The sequence below is a fragment of the Gossypium arboreum genome, chromosome 8 (genome assembly GCF_025698485.1).
Source record: "Gossypium arboreum isolate Shixiya-1 chromosome 8, ASM2569848v2, whole genome shotgun sequence".
In the NCBI taxonomy this organism is placed as follows: Eukaryota; Viridiplantae; Streptophyta; class Magnoliopsida; order Malvales; family Malvaceae; genus Gossypium; species Gossypium arboreum.
In genome coordinates, this window is record NC_069077.1 from 24803527 (window position 1) to 24810616 (window position 7090).

Consider the following 7090-nt stretch of genomic DNA (forward strand, 5'->3'; position numbering starts at 1 on the left):
AAATGGAGGTTGTGGAACAGCCGTGTTAGTTCGAATGTATTGGTTAAACCAGTAATTCATCACATTATAAAAGGCTTGCCTAGCCTCATCGTTCGGATTGCTGGCCATAGGTTGAGAGTTCGCCAGTGCTGTCCCTTGCGCGGGAGCAGGCGCCACACTCTCCACATCATCAGCTATTGCTCGGTTGGGATCGGGATCCATTGCTATAAACAAACACAAAGTCAAATTGTCAAAAATCACCACACTATCAATTCATTATTTAATGGCATGTATAGCTAGACCCCAAACATATCACGGTAGTCCTAGAATCGACTAAACCGTAGCTCTAATACCAATAAAATTGTAACGCCCCGAACCCGAGACCATCGCCGGTGTCGGACGCGAGGGGTTAACGAGCCAAGTCCTCTTAAAGCACCGACCAATTTGTCATTTCCAGACAGGCTGGAAAATTGCATCACTATCGCCTTAAAAATCATATCTCGAGTTTCAAAACTCGGAAATTGATTCCGTAAATTTTCCCTGAATTTAGACTCATATATCCTTCCATGGATTTATTTCTAGAATTTTTGGTTGGGCCAATTGGTACAGTTTATTAGTTAAAGTCACCCATGTTACAGGGATCGACTGCTCTGACCTTCGCGCGTTACAACTTGAATATCTCTCTGTGCAGGGCTTTAATACTGGTGCCGTTTATTTCTAATGAAACTAGACTCAAAATGGAATCTGCGCATATAAGGCATGACTTCTAATTCTTTCTGTATCATTCATAGTAAATTTTTAAAGTCGCGACAGGGGACCCAGAAACCGTTCTGGCCCTGTCTCACAATAACTTTAATATCTCTTAACATGTAACTCCTATGACCGTTTCGTTTCTTCCATATGAAAGTAGACTCATCAAGGTTCATTTAAATAACTTATTCACTATTTAATACCATTCCTACAAATTTTGGTGATTTTTCAAAACCACACCATTGCTGCTGCCAGCATCTGATTTCAAGGTAACCTTTACCTATCTCATGATTTCCACGATTCAATTGGCCCTTTTTGCATACATAGCACAAAGTGTGATCATGATTAACCATTCCAATGGCTAATCTTTTCAAAACAATTCCATACCCCATAATGATCATCATACAAACGAATATAGAATCATACTGAAAACGTATATAAGCCATTTTCGCATGGCTATCCAAGCTTACACAAAACCGAGAAGTACATGACCTCCAACAATAGGGTAGTCCTATACATGCCATTTCAAAGTTCAACCAAAATTATACCAAAATGGAGGCTTTGATAGTGTAGATGACTTCGACTTTAATGATCCTGAATCCGATCGCTAACGAGCAAAATCTATAAAACAGAGAGCCAAAGCAACGGGGTAAGCATTTTTATGCTTAGTAAGTCTCAAGCAATAAAATCAGCTTTAACTAAAGCATTACATTCACATAGCCAAATGAATCATTTCATTAATACACATTCACATAATCATACTTACTTCACACTTCATCATTATATACTTTCACAAGATATCAACCAATTCAATAGCGGAAAACTCGTTAGTCGATTGAGCGAATGTTACTCAAACGTATCGACTTTTCCAATGCACATATAAACATACCTTATCCTTTGGGCTTTTCGAGCGTACTAATTAAATTTATTACAGCAACCAACGCTCACCTTCAGCCCAAGCTTCTTCGGATTACAACCGGATATAACCACATGCACGAATGCCTTCGGGTCTTAGCCCGGATATAACGACTTGCACAAATGCCTTGGTATTAGCCAGATTTAACAACTTGCACGAATGCCTTGGTCTTAGCCGGATGTAGTCACTAGCACAATTGCCTTGGTCTTAACCGGATATAATTACTAGCATAAATGTCTTGGGACTTAGCCGGATATCATTCAATTGCTCATGTACACATACATCAATAATCATTACACATCCATGTTTCATTTTCGTTACTAAGGCTCAAACATATCACTAGCATAATCACCTTCGGGACTTAGCCTGGGTATCATTCAAATACTCATACACACATATATCAATAATCATTACACATCCATATTTCATTTCACATAATTCGAGTAGGGTCATTACTTGAAGACTTACCTCGGATGTTGTCGAACGGCTTCAACGGCTATTCGATCACTTTTTCCTTCCCTTTATCGGATTTAGCTCCCCTTTGCTCTTGAGCTTAACGAATACAAGTAGAAGTATTCAATATTTTTCTCAATAATGTTTACTAGTCAATCACATTCGCATCTCATATCATCTCACTTTATTATAATTTATCATTCAACCTTTGAACCAAAACGCCATTATATGGCCACATATACATACATCCATATATTTAAGCTCAAGAATTTTAACATAACATCAAGTGCTCAAATTACTCATGTGGCCGATTATACATGGTCATAAATACACAAAATCAAAAATAATTTCAAGGTTTTCACATTATAAGGTACTAAGCGAATACACTTGCTAGGTTCACATACATTCTTCATCAATTTCTTCTTTAAACAAACACATTTAAGCATTCCTTTCGTATTATCAACTCCAACCACATTCATTACTCAAGTATAGTATTTTCACATTCGGCAATAGTATTACATACAATAGCCTATTCTTCTTACTTTGTATTTGTGCATCTATTTGATCATTAGTTTAGTTCAAACACCCATACACCAAGATTCATCAAGTTTAGCATGAAACATAAACCTTAATCCTCAATGACCATTATGGCCGAAAATCCTAGTCAACCCAAAATCACAATTTCTAGCATGGGTTACCTAGAGAACTTAGTAACTAGCTCAATTTCATCTAACGTTTCAAGAATTCACATGAATTTCTCACTTTATTTATAGCTTAGAAACCGAATGGTTGCTCCTTTTTCCTCCCTTAGAATCGGCCAAGAAGAAACAAGAACAAAAACTTGTTTCTTTCACCCATCCACCATTTCTCCTTAAAACACAAGACAACAATCATTTTCCTCCATTTCTTCCATGGCCGATTACCCACTATCACCACACAATCAAGATTTTAACAAGGCTAAGTAGGAAACTTAGTAACTAGCTTAATGTATGCTAATATTTCAAGAACTAACATGAAATCACTTACCTTGTTCCAAGCTTAAGGGTGACCGATTGGCTATCTCCCTTCTTCCTTTGAGTTTCGCCAAGCTAAGGAGGATGAACACTTTTCTTCTTTTTTTTTTTTTCTAGTTACGGCACAATGGGGGGCAAGGATGAAACAACCTTGGTTTCTCTTCCCACCCCTCATATTTTATTGTTCCTCCCACAACATGTTATCACAACATGTTTATTATATTCTTTACCCATCACATTTTGTCTATCTTCATTACCATGGCGGCCACTTCCTATAGTTTGGCTAAATTGACATGCAAATCCCTCATGTCTTTACTTCATGCATTATTTGGCCACTTAAAATTTCACCTATCACATTTTCAAGTCCTATCACATGGGTCCTTTCTTATTAATTAGCACCTAATTAATAAAATCAAGGCACGAAATATTTACACATACAAATTCCACATACAATAAGCACAGAATATAACACCTAATTATTTTTGTGACTCGATTTTGTGGTCCCAAAACCACTTTCCGACTAGGGTCAATTTTGGGCTGTCACAACTAATGACATGTCAGCAAATTTTTACATGTCATTTATACCTCATTTGATTAGATTTTTTAATCATTTAATGACATATCTCATTTACACCTCATTTAATTAGATTTTTTAATCACAAATCTCTAAAATCCCTATTAAAAGTTACTCAACCCTAATAAAAATTCTATCTTCACGTCTCTGCCCTGCTGCCCTGCTGCTATTATGTTTTTCGACAACTGCTTTGCTGCTTCACGTCTCTACCCTGCTGTTATTTTTTTTCCAGCAACTGCTTTGTTGCTGATTTGCTTTGGTTTCTATGCAACCCCTACTGTTATTATTTTTTGTAAGTTGGAAATCTTGGTTGTAAGTTCATTGTGTTTGGGTTCTCGAACCTGAGATCCTGACCATTGGAATAAGCAACAACCTAGAAGTGGAATTGTTGGCTTGAAAATGATGAAAAAATTACCAATATATCTAATATTAGTCGTTTTTATATCTATTCACTATCAACCACTGAGGCGGAACTTTTAGTAATTGATCATGCTATTCATTGTGGAAACTATAAATTGCCCATGACAAATGTTAGCATTGATTGCTGGAAGGCAATAGAGATTGATTTTTGGATATGGATCACAACATGCAGGTTCGTCTTAACATTTGCACTGGGAGTTGGTCCTATTCCAAGTCTCCTTCTACCTGAAATCTTCCCTAATCGAATCTGGGCAAAAGTTATGGCGTTCTGTATGTCAGTGCACTGGGTAATTTTCTCTTCTTTTCTTTTCCTCTTTCTCTTCCATATCATTTGCCCGAAAAGATTGTGACAACTTTCGTAACTCCGCAAGCTAGGATATGAAATTATTAGAAAACAAAATAGAAATAGAGAATCTTATTGCTATCTTCTGATGTTCTTTTTCTTGGTTGCTTTTATATTGCTCTTTAAGTAATTAATTTCTTCATTGGTTTGCTCTTCCTGCTCTTGCTAGAGCAACTCGGTCCACAGCTCTTACACTCGATTTTCGCCAGTGTTTGCATGATGGAAGAATTTGTCAATAAAGTCACCAAACTCCAGCAAACTCCAGCAAAGAGCAACAAGAACGGTACAGCTAAGCAAGTGCCTGTAATAACTATTACTCTGCCTTTGTTCTCTTCAAGTTTCTGGTGATGTTTCAATGAAATTGTAAGTTTTAGAAAGGTCACCTTTAAAAACAAACTGCTATAATGTTTATAATTGTGATTCAATTTACAAACAAATTACGTGTTGATATTGTGCATATTTAGTTAAGCTTCGATTTTGGCTATTCTGTTCTGCAATCGATTTAATATAGCAACTAATTGGTTATTGTGGATGTTTCACTTGCTCAGCGATAAATTTGTGCAGATTTTAAGTTAATTGAGATGAGGTTCAAGGTTCAATCTCTATATTTGTAAATCTTTCCTCCTTTCCTCATTGCAATTTACTTATTCAATTGTATAAAAAATTAATTAGTTATTATCGAAGTAACATGATCTTTGTTTAGATAATCGATCGAAAATAGAATAAATAATCTAAAATTAATATTTTCAATGATTTATAAGCACCTTTGATAATCCAACATAAAAAGCAAATGATAGAATAAAAATACATCAAATTACCAAAACAATATACATACAAAAATATTGATTGAACTTATTCCATATTAAATAATAACTAAAACAAAATAAAAGATAACACTATAAAAACCATATAATAGTATTATTCTCAAAACATTATAAAAGAATTACAAATAATAATAAAATTGAAGTCTTTCTCATGAATTATCATCACCTTTTTGAGATTCTAAACCATTTGAGAAATGTTCCTGCATTAAAAGTTTTATACTATTAGATAAACCCTTGAATTATATATATAATAATTTGTGACAATATAAGTAAAACATATTACTTGAGTCTTGAATAGGTATGGATCATTCTCTTCCAGCAATTTAGTATAACTCATGTTAGATGAAGAATTGAACCTCCAATTTGAATAAAATCCAACATAAAAATATTTTTACAATACATGTACTTAAATATTTACGACTTTTGACATTTAAAAGAATAATACATTCAATCAATACTTTTAGAGGATGAAAAAAGTGATTATGGTAGTTTAGAGTCATTAACATTGGGATTTGATGATAGGAAGAATAACCATAAGTTTGAGACTCCATTGGGAGAGGCACTATTGGAGAACCTTCGTGCATAAGTGATTTGTTTTGTTTCCCTTGGTCAAAATAAAAATTATTTGTTAAATTCAAGACATAAATTAATTAAATAACATAAAAAATAGATGCAAATATAATAATAAAGGAAAGCATACTCACTTGATATTTTCTCCTTATCTTTTGAAACTTGAGAGAGCATTGCCTTCTTTGTTTTTTTTTTTTTTTGATTTTTCTCGAATTGGCTTTTCATTCGAGAATTTCTTGAACCCTTTGTTTTGACACATACAAGATCAAACATTAATTTTTCACTTGATCTCCCATTGCTATCATTGATAGCATCTTGAAAGATGTATGCTTTGAAATTTCCAAATCATTAGCTTGTTGCATAGTTGCCATCTCCTTTTCAACTAAATGCAATGCCTCAAATAGTTTTTCTTTGACAATTTGAGTACACTTAGGAGTCAATGAACCTTTTTCAAAAAGGTTGTAACCGATATGATTCAACTCATTAAGGCGCAATAAACAACTAGATTTTTCTTCATGTGCTGATGAGGCTCTAAAATCACTTGCCAGCAACGACTTTGCTTTTTTTGTCCATCTCTTAAGTATATATTTTTTAGGTATCTCTTTAATGTTATTCATAAGAAAAACCCATAAAGCATGACGACAAAGTAATCCAAGACTTTCAAACATGTTACAACTATATGAGACAATGCTATTTGGAACATCAAACTCCACACAGTAAATTCTTTCACATCCATCTTCAGTCACATGATATAAAGAAATATTTTTGATGTTACTAAATTCAAAACAATTCAAGCCTATGCAATCCATCAACTCCTCTTCAAACCTTTTAAACATAGCAAGAGTGTAAACATTGGATGCATGCTTCAAAATCCCACATCCATTAACTTTGTTTGGTGTTCTATTTTTACATTGAAAATATTGATTTAACTCTATCTGGCGAAATTCTTTTTCCTTTTCCTCATAATGTTGTATAACATGAATAAGAGATAAAGAGCAATTCATAATCTGATGTAATATGCTATTCATACTCTCGCTTCTTTGGGTGGATCTAATTCGAGCCAAAAAATATCTATGCTAAAGGAAGGGCACCATTTTACGCGAAGTTCATATAGTCTCTTAAGCCAAAGCATGATTTTGAAGTTCAAAATTTTCAATCATGGTAGCCCAACTTGATTCAAACTTTGTTTCACTTTCACATCCATAAAAGCATTTATTAAATTGTACTTTAAACTCAGCATTGACAAAA